Source organism: Mustela lutreola, chromosome 9, assembly GCF_030435805.1.
Source record: "Mustela lutreola isolate mMusLut2 chromosome 9, mMusLut2.pri, whole genome shotgun sequence".
NCBI lineage: Eukaryota > Metazoa > Chordata > Mammalia > Carnivora > Mustelidae > Mustela > Mustela lutreola.
This window is the reverse complement of record NC_081298.1, coordinates 113965734-113978488: the sequence shown is the minus strand read 5'-3', so window position 1 is coordinate 113978488 and position 12755 is coordinate 113965734. Positions and strand designations below refer to the sequence as shown.

General features: G+C 39.8%; 1 long non-coding RNA gene and 1 pseudogene across 1 annotated transcript; one reads left to right on the top strand and one right to left on the bottom strand.

The window, feature by feature from the left end:
- The first annotated feature begins 395 nt into the window (after positions 1–395).
- On the top strand, positions 396–9496 carry LOC131840498 (uncharacterized). Its single transcript, XR_009357380.1, has 2 exons — positions 396–663; positions 8053–9496. It is a non-coding gene; the product is annotated as an uncharacterized LOC131840498 (long non-coding RNA).
- LOC131840497 (large ribosomal subunit protein uL1m-like) lies at positions 6665–8143 on the bottom strand (annotated as a pseudogene).
- Positions 9497–12755: the final 3259 nt, after the last annotated feature.

The window sequence follows — 12755 nt, the reverse complement described above, 5'->3', positions numbered from 1 at the left end:
TTTCCTTCCCAGAATGGTTTGCCTTTCCCCCAGTTTGATGATTGTTTTTAGATTATTTTGGGGCATAAGAGGAGAAAGGAGGAGGGAACCCAGCCACTAGGAAGTAGCACGATAAGGTTTGTCGTACCCTGTAAGCTTCAGAAATTACACAGCTGTTTTATACATGCCGGCTTCCTCTCCTTTTCTGATGCCCCTGACTGGTCTGTAAGGAATTTATTTATGGCGTTCTCTTTAGGAGGCTGGTCATAGCCCTTGGGTTCCCCCACCCAGTTCAGCCTGTCTTTGTGGTCTATGGCTCATCTCTCCAGAGCTTCCGTCACCGCGTGAAGGGTCCTACAATTATCCAAAAAGAGTGCAAGAAAATCTGTACAGTCAACCAGATGGGCAGAGCACACTTGACTGCACTGAAAAATTTCCAGCAGTAGGATCCCCAGCTTGCCCTTTTGCTGTGAGTCAGTGACCAAAGTCCACAAGCCTTTTCCCTGAGATCTCCCCCTCCCTGCTGCCAGGCGGGTTTGGCTGGTTCCCAGATACCCTGAGAAGGCGGGAGGAGGCAGCTTACAAAGTGGGGATTCGCTGGACCCTCCTTCTCACCCCGTTCTGTGATATCTGTTCCCAAAACGAGCTGGAGGCGACAAAGGAACTGAAACCGATTTGCCCACGGTAGGTCCTTGTGAATGTTGACATGGGAGCGAAGCACAGAATTGCTGGACCCGGGTCTGGCCCCCGGGGCGCCCTGGGCTGACTCACAGCTTCACCAGGAATGCAGCTAGTCTGGAATGCAGTGCAGGGCCCGCAATGCCTGTCGCGGAGCAGTACTTTCGAAAGGGGAAGGCCTTTTCCTAAATAGACTGAAGACCTACATTCACAAAACTATAAGGACTTAAAAACACACACACACACACACACACACACACACTACGGATAAATAAAACATTTTTCTTCCCACCCTTCCTCCCAACATTTCAGGTTCCTGCATTGTGCAAACACTGAGCTCAATTTGAAATGTATCTTTTCAGATATTTACCCCAGTATATTATGTATTTGTATACATCTGTGTATGTCGGTATACACAAACACACAGAGATTTAGAGAGCGAGAGGGAGAATTTTGCATACACTGTGGATTGTTCCTCAATTCCTTTTTTTTTTTTTTTTTTTCATTTAGCTCTCTCTCTTGGAGACTTTTCTGTGTCTGTGTGTTCTAATTCTTTTTAACCACCGCATATGCTTATGTAACTAGATGCCTCATTATTTATTTAACTGTCCCTTTCCTGACGGTCATTTAGGTTGCTGTAAGTTTTTAATATATTAGTGAACAACCTTGTCCCTGCTTTCTTTTTGCCCATTGGCAAGTATTATTTTTGAAAGGTGGATACCAAAGTATGAGATTGCTGAGTCAAAAGAGAGATGCATCTAAAGTTGGAAGGACCACTGCCCAAATTGTTCTCCGAAAGAGCTTGACCAAGAGAGCACATCTTTCCCGGAATGCTTGCCCACACTGGCTATTGATCTGTCTTGTTTATTGCCAGTCAAATGTGTGGAACAATGGTATCTCCTGGTTTTTATTTGTATTCCCTACCTCCCCCACCCCAAACTGATGAAACTGAGCATCTTTTCAAATGTTTATCATGTATGTTTCCTCTTTTATGAATTGCCTATTATGTTTTGTCTATTTTTCTGTTCTTTGCTTTTTTTTTTTTTTTAAGATTTTATTTATTTGACAGAGATAAGTAGGTGGAGAGGCAGGCAGAGGGAGAGGGGAAGCAGGCTCCCTGCTGAGTAGACAGCCTGACGTAGGGCTTGATCCCAGGACTCTGGGATCACGACCTGAGCAGAAGGCAGAGGCTTAACCTACTGAGCCACCCAGGTTCCCCTCTGTGTATCTTTTTCTTGAGGACATAGAAGAGCAAGTCCTTTGCTATATTTGTTACAATGTGCTCACCCAGTCTACAACTGGAATTTCGATTTAATTTAGTTTCTTTTGTTGAACAGATTTGAAGTGTTAGTAAAGTAAAACTTATTTAGTTTTTCAATCCTTTTCTTTATAGCTTTTGCATTTTGGATATTGTTTTAGGAGATTTTTCCTATCCCCAAGGTCATAAACATGGTCTTCTATATATTTTCTTTTAATTGTTTGATAATATTTTTGTTTTCCTACCTAAATCAACCTAGAATTTATTTTAATAAATCACATGATGTAGACAAGTAACTTAATTTTTTCCTAATAGCCAACTGTTTCAACATCATTTGTTGAAGAGTTCATTCTTTTCCTCATTATTTTGAAATACTACCCCTATAACATACTAAATTCTCATATACTTGAGCTTGTCTTTGGGATCTCTACTCTGTTCCATTGAGCTATTGATCAATTCTTGTTCTATTGGAAACTCATTGAATTTATGAATAATTTGGGGACAATTCTTATCTTGACAACATTAAGTCCTCCTATTCAGGTCTTTGTCTAAGTTTTGTATTTTTTTCTTGTAATTCTTTTATTTTTAAATAATAAGTTTCTCTTTTTTTGTTGTTGTTAAGATTTTATTTATTTATTTTTGAGAGAGAGAGAGAGAGATATCACAAGCAAGCAGAGGCAAGCAGAGGGAGAAGGAGAAGCAGGCTCCCTGCTGAGCATGGAGCCCATGTGGGGCTCGATCCCAGGACTCTGGGATCATGGCCTGAACTGAAGGCAGACACTTAACTGACTGAGCCACTCAAGTTCCCCTTTTTCTTTTTCCCTTAGTTCTTGGACATACTGAAAAATATGGTGCTATGGGTGATTACTTTCTAATTTTGTTGCTATTGTAATGGAATCTGTTTTTTTTTTCATATCACACTATTTTTAAAATGACTAGTTTGTTGACTTTTTTTGATCTTGCATCATTAGTTTTTGAAAGTTTTTCAGTTGATTTTCTCTTATTTTTTTTCTAAGTAGTTGCTCATGTTATCTGCTAATAGAAATAGATGTGCCTCTTGGTTTTTATTTTGTCAGGAATCTTTCAGGTAAGAATAATAGAAACATAATTCAAACCAACTTAGTCAAAAAAGGAAACTCATGGGCTCACTCAACTGATAAACAAATATGACTGGATCCAGGATATCAAACACTGTCATTAGATATTGGTCTTGCTTTCTCCATCTCTCTAAGATACTTCTCTCTCTCTTGGCTCCATATCTAGGCAGGACCTCCCTGTGTGGTGACAAAAAGTCTGCCAGAACCTCCAGGCTTACATCCTAGTCTCTTAGCAATACCCAGAGGAAACTTGCTTCATTTTTAGTGTTGTTACCCACAAAAATTTAAGGGTTGGTTCTAATTCATTGATTTGCTCACATGCTCATCTCTGAGTCAATCATCTTAGTTGGGGGTTAGACTATGCATGTAGGCAGGGAGTGAGTCTGGTTCTCCAAGGAAAATTGGAGTGTTGTCATTAGGAAAAAGGGAAACTGATGCTGGAGAGACACAAAGCAAGAGCTGTCCTCTCCACCATATTTAAACCTCTTTCAATATTTCAATATATAAACCTCCAATTTCTTTTCTTTGTCTTATAACCTGACCCTCCATTTTTTTTTGGTCTGGAGTGAACTCTTCTCAGTGTTGTTGCTTCTATTTTGGGCACTCTTTCTAAGCACTGCTTTCCTTCCTTCCTTCCTCTGTCCTTCTGAACTCAACTTTCCCTATTTTGCAGTTCTGTGGTTATATCCATCTTGTTTCCGGGACTCTCGGGCCAGACCTTGGTCTTATCGTATAGTATTGTACATCCAATCTCTTCTCCAGCATCGGATTTTGGCATGAGGCTGTGTCTGATTCCTCCCTCCCGCCCCCCAGGTCTTTCGGTTTGTACAAGCCCTAGCCCTAGGCAGCTCCTGACTTTTGATCCCAGCCCTTGATTTCAGGTGGGTCTTCTGCCTCACCTGGAGATGGTTAGCCTCTGAAGCCCTGAATGAATCCTGCTCCTGAATGCCTCTGTTTGCTTTTGGCAGAATCCAGCCACTCACCATATTGTTTCTGTTCCATTTCTGGGCTGCAGAGGTGTTTTTAAGTGTGAACATGCCTAACATTTCTCCCATTTTATATTCCATCTGTTATCACTATCATTTTGGATTGGAATGGTCCTCCAAACACCATCGTGGCTCTAAGTCCACTGGCTGTCTGTGGTTTAGCTTCCTCTCCTGCTTTTCTTTTGAAAGCTGTATTCTCTGAGGTCACCACTGTCATGTCGAGTCACCAAATTGAATGGCTTTTTTCTTTGGTCCTCATTTTCCTTCACTCCTTGGCAGCATCCAACAATGTTGATTGCTCTTCCTTTTTTTTTTTTTAAGGTTTTATTTACTTGAGAGAGAGAGCACAAGCAGGCAGAGGGGCAGAGAAAGAGGGAGGAACAGACTCCCCACTGAGCAGGGAGCCCGATGTGGGGCTCAATCCCAGGACCCTGAGATCATGACCTGAGCTGAAGGCAGAGGCTTAACCAGTTGAGCCACCCAGGCGCCCCATGACCTTGCTTCCTCTTTCCCTCTCTCCCTTTGGCTGATAGGATACTGTACTGTCCTGGTTCACTCCCTCTTCTGACGTTTCCTTTTTTTTTTTAAACTACCTTCACTTCCTTCCCTCATTTTGTGACTGTAGGTGTTCCACAAGGTCACGGTCTTTGAACTCTGGTTTTACCCTCTCTTTTTAAATTATTCTCATGTCTTTGGTAATCTGTAAAATGATTCCCTATCTTTACCCTAGGATGTTTTCCCCCCCTGAGTTCTATAGCTATAAATTTGCTGTGGTCCATCTGCTTGATGTCCTGCTGTGCCATCAGATTTCCTTCCCTTTTTGGATTAAGAGGCACAAACTTCCAGTTACGGAATAAATAAGTCACTCAGATGAAAGGTATAGCATGGGAAATACAGTCAATAACGTAGTACTAACATTGTATGGTGGCTGATGGTGACTACACTTAACATGGTGAGTACTGAGTAATGCATAGAGTTGTGGAATCACTATGTTGTACACATGAACCTAATATAACATTCTGTGTTCATTACACTTCAATAAACAAATTCTAAAAAAGAAATTTCTTCCCCTTTTGAACCTTCCAGTTTCCATCACAGATATGATCTTTCTCTTAGTTTCTAAGACTCAAACTCATACCCACTCTTGATTCTTATTTTATCCAGAGCCAGTTAATTATACCTTCTATTGCTCTTTTTTCCTTGAATTTTCTCTTTTTGCCATTGCCCTGTTCATGTGTCTGCTGTGCTCCTTTATCATTCCTCTTTTAGGCAACTTCAGCATTGTCCCAACGAAGCAGGATAGATTAATGTGGTAATAATTTGATGAGTTTTTGTCAAAATTTGTTATTTTAGCCATCCCACCAAACAATAACAACAACATAAATATTCGTACCTTTATTCCCTCTCCCACTCCAAAGAAGGAAGAATCCTCTGTTGAATGGACAAAACATCAAGATTGATGTGTTGTGCTGATCTGAGTAATGGGTTTAGTTTAGAAAGGCTACTAGGCTATATCAGAAAGAACAAGACCTTATCAAAAGAAAATTCATGCAAGCTGGGACTTGAAGGATGAGTAGGAAGTATTTAGGCAACCCAGGGAAGAGAGGCTTATATTCCACACAGAGAGGGAAGCACAAACAAAACAGAAAGATGAAACAATATGAGGCCTGTGTGTGTTTGTCTATGTGTGTGTGTGTCTGTATAGCAGAGTCTACAAAGAGTCACTGTGAGCGAGGGACAGGGGAGATCTGAAGCTGGATGGAAAAGCTTTTCATCCCAAATCAAGGACTATTACTTGGGGTGTCATGGAAGCATTGGAAAGTAGGGCTGAGGTCACATGCGTGGCCAGGTTGCTGGATTAGATGGCATCTTTCATCAGGCAGGACTTGAGAGAGAGGGGGAATGGGTATCTGTTGGGGGTCCTGATGAGCTTGTGAGTGCTAATATGCACTGCTTCTTTTGGGCTGCTTGTGAAGGGCACAACTGCTGAACAGGGGAGTCTCTCTGGGAGAAGGAGTGCAGGGCAGCCCACAGAAAAGGAACTCCTGGGAGTGTCAGAATGTTTGCCCAGTGGGGAGGCAGCACCAAGGTTTGCACCAAAGGAGCTGTGTCATTATCATACCTCAAAGGGATTTCATAAATGACAAAGAGAGCAGGAGTCAAGTTGACACCTCAGCCCCTCATTTCCTTGCTCCCCTACTTGTGATACCCCTCAGCTGGCCCTTTAGGACTCATCTGGAATGTTAGCTTCTGTCTAAAGCTTTTCCTCCAGCCACCTCTGGCAGTTACCTCTTTTTAGGACCTCTCTAGCTTGTGGTTTACAAGTATTTTATCACTTTGGATTTTCCCTGATGGGTAAAATCTCTCAAGACTGGCTTACTTAATCTTTGCACTTCCTCTATTCCCCAAACTCTGCTCTGTGGACTCTCTGTACTGAAGAAATGATAATTGAACTGAATCTTCACTTCCCCAGAAAAGTGCATCCTACAGGGTTTAATAAATAGGAACCTTATATAATAAAATATTTCAAGGAATTTGAATATTTCAAAGCTCCCTCCATACAAAGTCCAAATAATTCATGTAAATAGTTGAAGGAAAGAACAAAAATTTATCTAATAATTCAAGACACTGTTTTTTTTTTTCCCAGACATAGAGAACATTTTCTTTTCTTACTTTTGAAAGTGTGATAAGATTTTCCAGCATTAAAATTCATTTTCAAGTATGATGATCAAGAAATAACAAGACACTTAAATTATACAGTTTCAGAATTTTCTGTTGCTTCCTAAGCCACTGAAAATTTCACAGCACAATACTTCTAGGCAGCTTCATTGTTACTTTCTTCATTTTCTGTTACTTTAGGCAACAATGGCTCCATCTTTGGTCACAGACTTCCAGGGAAAGGACCTAGCACGAAGTGTCCCAAATTCAGCAGTCTGTGCCTACATTAGTAGCAGACCCACTGCTAGCAGATTGGCAGCTATCTGGTCACTTGCCATATCTACTATTGCTATTTTGGTCTTGAAAATGTTCTCCCTTTCTTCATCTACCTTAATTTCATATCCAGTTTTAAATAATTCAAGAACTTTGGGGATGTCACAAGCAATGGAATTCCAAGTAAGCCTTGGAAAGCTTTTTTTTTTTTTTTTTTTTTCTTCCCATTTCCTTCTGTAATGGATTGAGCTTGGGCGTTATTTCTGGAACAGCTACATAAAAGTCTGATTGAATTTCATCATTCCAAATCTTCTGAATCAGATTAGTTCCTCCTCAAACAGCAGCTCCATTTCCTTGGGTTATTTTAATCTCTGATGCATTCCCTGTAAATACAGCAACTATTGATTTCTGAAACACAGGAGTATGGAGAACTAAGAACACTGGCCAATGGCTCCCCATTTTTCTTCTTCCCCAGTGTCGTGTCTAATGTCAAATCAGGGTAAACACTTTACTTTGGGTTAGTAAAGTCCAGAATTTGAAATGCCTTAAGTAAGCAATTAACTGTCTCTACCTCATATGGTTGCCTTAGATATAAGTGGTTTTTGTTGTTGCTTTATTTTTTTAAAGTATTTTGTTTATTTATTTGACAAGTAGGCAGAGAGGCAGGCAGAGAGAGAGAGGGGGAAGCAGGCTCCCTGCAGAGCAGAGAGCCCTATGTGGGGCTTGATCCCAGGATCCTGAGACCATGACCTGAGCTGAAGGTAGAGGTTTTAACCCACTGAGCCACATAGGCGCCCCATAATTGTTGTTGCTTTAAAGATTTTATTTATTTGAGAGTGAGTGAGAGAGTGAGAGAGAACAGGAGCAGGGTGAGTGGCAGACAGAAGGAGAGGGAGAAGCAGATCCCCACCCCCCCGAGCAGAAATCCCAATGAAGGGCTCCATCCCAGGACCCTGGGATCATGACCTGAGCCAAAGGCAGATGCTTAATGGACTGAGCCATCCAGGTGCCCCTGGATGCAAGCATTTTAAGTAGACCTCATCCTCAGGCTCACCTTCCAGAAAGGTTCATCTTTCTTCTCATCTGTTGGTTTTTCTCAGCACATTTTCTGTTTACTTTGCAGGATTTGTATGGCAACAAAATGTCTGTTGGGCACTTGAACACGGACAAGGATAAACAGATGTCTGATAAGCCATCTTGGAAAGACTATGCTTTTGATGACATATGGAGGCTCTATCATCTTACGGCTACCACCATGTTGACTGTTCTGGATTGTGTTCAATATACTGTTCTTTGTTCTGGTCCGTAAAGAGAGATCTCATGCTTGGTGGAAAGCTCAGCTCAAGAAGCTTTGAAATGCAGATTAGATTAATTACACTAGAATTATATTTGAAAATGGAAAAGAAGCATTTTCTTTTCTTTTCTTCTTAAGGATTTTATTTATCCACTTGAGAGAGAGACAGCACAGAGGGAGAGTGAGAGGGAAAAGCAGACTCTCTGCTCAACCTCGTGTGGGCTGATCCCAGAGCCTTGGGATCACAACCTGAGCCCAAGGCAAATGCTTAACTGACTGAGCCACCCAGGCGCCCGAAAAGAAGCATTTTCTAAAAGGCAAATTCCAAATATATGCCTTTTCAAAGAAAGTGTCATTTGGAAAGAAACTGAATCACACCATGAAATCTGTGACATTTCTTTTGGTTTCCACTCTCTTCTATACTAGTGGTAGGCTCATGTGATATGTAGAAATTTGGTTAACCAAATTTAGCTTGACTTCTCAAGTTAAGAAAATGTATATGCAGTATTTCTGAGATAAGAAGAGGCACATTCTTTTTTTAGCACCTATACTTCCTATGCTGCTGTTTTTGCCTTATTCCCTTATTTGAAAATTTGGCTTTGTTTATAAAATCTACAAATTTCTATCTGTTTAGAACAGGGCTAGAATAGCCTGGGATCCTGTGGAACTGAATGGTATTTTAGACTGCTGATTCTCATTTTCTCTTCAATAAAGATCGCAACACATTACTTATATGTATTTTATAGCTCACACCCTGGGGATTACCCACCTGGGAAAGGGACCTGGATTCTGGTGCAAGCCTTCTGTTTGCTGAGCTATGTGTTGTTGAGCAAGTCAGAGGTAATCAGAGGTAAAATGAGGGATTGTTGTCTAAAACTCCATGATTCTGTTGTTTAAGTATAATCAACTCGAGAGTTTGATGATTTCTTTGAAAATTAAAAAAAAATTCTAGTAACCTTAAATGCATACTGCTGAGCCCTAAATTTAGTTTTGAAATAATGTAAGACAGGGAGAAAGGTTTGGGAGGTCCCTTCCTTTATATACATTTTATAAAGGGATATGTTTGTCTAAGGTATCACCTGCCAAGAGTTAGGGATCTATAGATGCTACCAGAATTTGAGATGTAGAGATAAGGATAATGATTTTTTTTTTTTAATTTGGAAAAAAATGTAAAACAGAAACGAGTATCTAATTTTATTGCCAATAATTTGTAGGACTGAAAGTGATTACACTGTCATACCCTTCTACATTGAATAAACACTGTGCAAAAGGATCAGTTACAATGCAGTAATTTACCGGGATTAAAAAGAGTCTCATTTTTAAGAGCTCATTTTAAGGGTTGTTGATTTTTAAATCAATATGCTTATTGTTTCGTAGTTTATCTTTTGCTTTGAGAAGCTTTCAGGAAAAGAAATTTTATGCAGGAAATATATGTGATCATCTTTGTGATGTGTTAAAATTGAGAGAAAATTAAACTTTAGTAAGAAAAACCATACTAGATGCAGAAATAGACAAAGAACCACATATTAGATATAGATTAGATATACTGTATGAAGATGATTTTTTATAATGGCTTTTAAAATTCAACCTTAAGATACAGATTTTTTTTTTAACTGAGGATAGGAGAGCAATGTATTTGTGTTGGAATTTAATCACATGTGTTTATTCATATGGGTACATCTACATATGTATGCCTTTGTGTATATAATTTATGCTATGTATTATGCATATAGTATATACACACGTATGTCTGTTGGCATTCTTGTCTATTCTGTAGAAAGAAAATGCTGCTATATTAAAAAATGTCTAGCGTTCAGTTAATTCTGAAAAAAATCACATTGTTTCTTTGGCTTTTTTTGTTACTTCCTGTTGGCCTAGTGGCAATGACTCATTGTAATATAATGTAATACACACAGTTTCCAGTATCACATGATGACTATAAATGAATATATAAGAAATCTGGAACACTGTTCTTGTTTTAAAAATGTAAACATTGAACAGAAGCTTATTCATCAGAGAATTTGATGTCACTAAATAGTAAGAGCTTTGATTTCAGTAACTCTAAGACTCTGATGGAATTGATCTTCAGTGAAGAAAAGAGACGGAATTTTACTTTTTAATAATTATTTTATAGCTTATATGTAAAAACAAACAAAGAAAGCTTTTAAATCAGTTCATTGTCTCTTTCAGCAAATAGGTCACTTTTATCACAGGTGCTAAAATATGTTTTCCTAATATTAAGCTTAGGGGCACCTGGGTGGCTCAGTGGGTTAAAGCCTCTGCCTTTGGTTCAGGTCATGATCCCAGAGTCCTGGGATCAAACCCCGTATCGGGCTCTCGGCTCAGTGGGGAGACTGCTTTCCCCCAACCTCTCTCTGCCTGCCTCTCTGCCTACTTGTGATCTCTCTCTGTCAAATAAATAAATAAAATCTTAAAAAAAATATTAAGCTTATGTGATACATGTACTCATTTCAAAGTTGGAAAAACAAAGTCCCCAATGATTAACTTGAGAGGGGAGAGGAGTAAACAGAAATACAAACACAAAAGAACAAATATTTCTGAGTTAATCGTCCCCTAAGGAGAATGGCAGAATTAGATTAACAAACATTTCAATTGAAAAGGGTCTTAAAGTTTAATCTACTAATTTAATGGTAACTAATGGCAATTAGTGGAATTCAGGAGTGAAGAAATTTCTACAATTATAGCTTGAAAGAATGGATAGAATATTCTTGGAGAAGCTAATATTGTTTTTGAAATGAAGAGTTAACAATCAAGCAGGAAATTAGGAAACTAACAATTACATGGTAAAGAGAATCCAATATATGTAAATTACTCTCACTGTAGGTAGAAAAGTTGTTTGATTTTATTTCCCGAAGCCACCTCAAGAACCACCTACCAATAAAGTAAGTTACATATTTGGCCTCTATTTTCATCATCTGGATAATATTCCTGAGGCAGATAATGATCTCCATTTGGGAATGGAAACGTCTGCATTAGAAATCAATGTACTTCTAAATGATGTATTTGATTTCATGTGATCTTCATCTTGCTTAGTTGAATTGTCGTTTGTTTGTTTTTTAAAAGAATTTATTTATTTATTTGACAGAGAGAGATCACAAGTAGGCAGCAACGCAGGCAGAGAGAGGAGGAAGCAGGTTCCCCGCAGGACGCGGGGCTCGATCCCAGGACCCTGGGATCATGACCTGAGCCGAAGGCAGTGGCTTAACCCACTGAGCCACCCAGGCGCCCAGAATTGTCGTTTTTTCAACAACAAGCGGATGTTCCAATAATATTAGGGATCTAAAAAAATACAATTCTGGAGTTCTGACTGGACTTGGCCAAGTTTCAGGATTGTAAATGGTAAACCACAAAGGGCCTACATTCACGGTTCTCCTCCCCCAAATGGTTAAGGGGCTCTGAGGTTTCTAAATAGATTTACTTCACAAGTATTCCAGAAATTCTTTTGCTTTTGCTTGGCTCATTTCCTTCTTGATAAGATTCTATTTCCTTTCTCGTCCTCTTCACTCCGTTACTTAGCATAGTTTCAAAATATGGTGTAGCCCTCCTGAACCACTGCTTTCAGCAAATGACTCATCATGAGATAACTGAAGATTTGGGGGCATATGTGTTACTTTTGTTCCTGCTAATTCTTTGCTTTCCACCCCACTATGGATATAATAAACTTCCATATTTGGCACCAGATTTTTTTTTTCCTACCGTTCTGACATTGAAACATCAGCTGGTCTCATTTTTTTTGAACCAAGATTAAGCCACCAAGCAGTCCTAGAACAATAAGCAATGGATTTACTTATTGTTCTTGACCCTTGGTTTAGTAATGAGGAGTCTTGGGAGAAAATGGACCTCTTCTACTCATTCAAGAATGGTACAATGAACTGAATGTTTGTGTCCCCCAGATTCATATGCCGAAACTTAATTCTCGATGTGATAGTGTTTGGAGGGTAGGGCCTTTGAGAGTTAATTAGGTCATGATAGAGAAGCTATCCTGACTTGAATTAGTGCTCTTATAAAAGAGACCCCAGAGAGCTGCTCCTGCCCCTTCTCCCATGTGAGGACACAGCCAAAAATCGCCATCTGTGAACCAGGAAGTGGGCTCTCACCAAACACCAGATCTGCTAGTATCTTGATCTTGAATTTCTCAACCTCCAGAGCTGTGAGAAATAAATTTCCGTGGTTGATAATCACTTGTCTATGGTATTCTGTTATAGCAGCTCGAATGGACCAAGATATAGGAAGACCTTGTCTGGTGAGGAGAAGGGGATCAGGGCAATATGGATCCCTTGTTTTCTGTAGTAGCCATTGCATCGCCTCACTTGGCAGAGAGGGACCTTCGCGGCTTGGATACCCTACACCAATGGGTACTTGTACCAGTTGGTTCCAAATCTTGCTCCCTCAACCCAACCCCTTAATACTCTAAAGCTAGCCATTTGCTCCGTCCCGGAAAAGTTCTGTGTAATTCCATCTATATTAAAATGCAGGTTAGCAGTTTGTAATGAGGGGTAGCTTGACTGTGA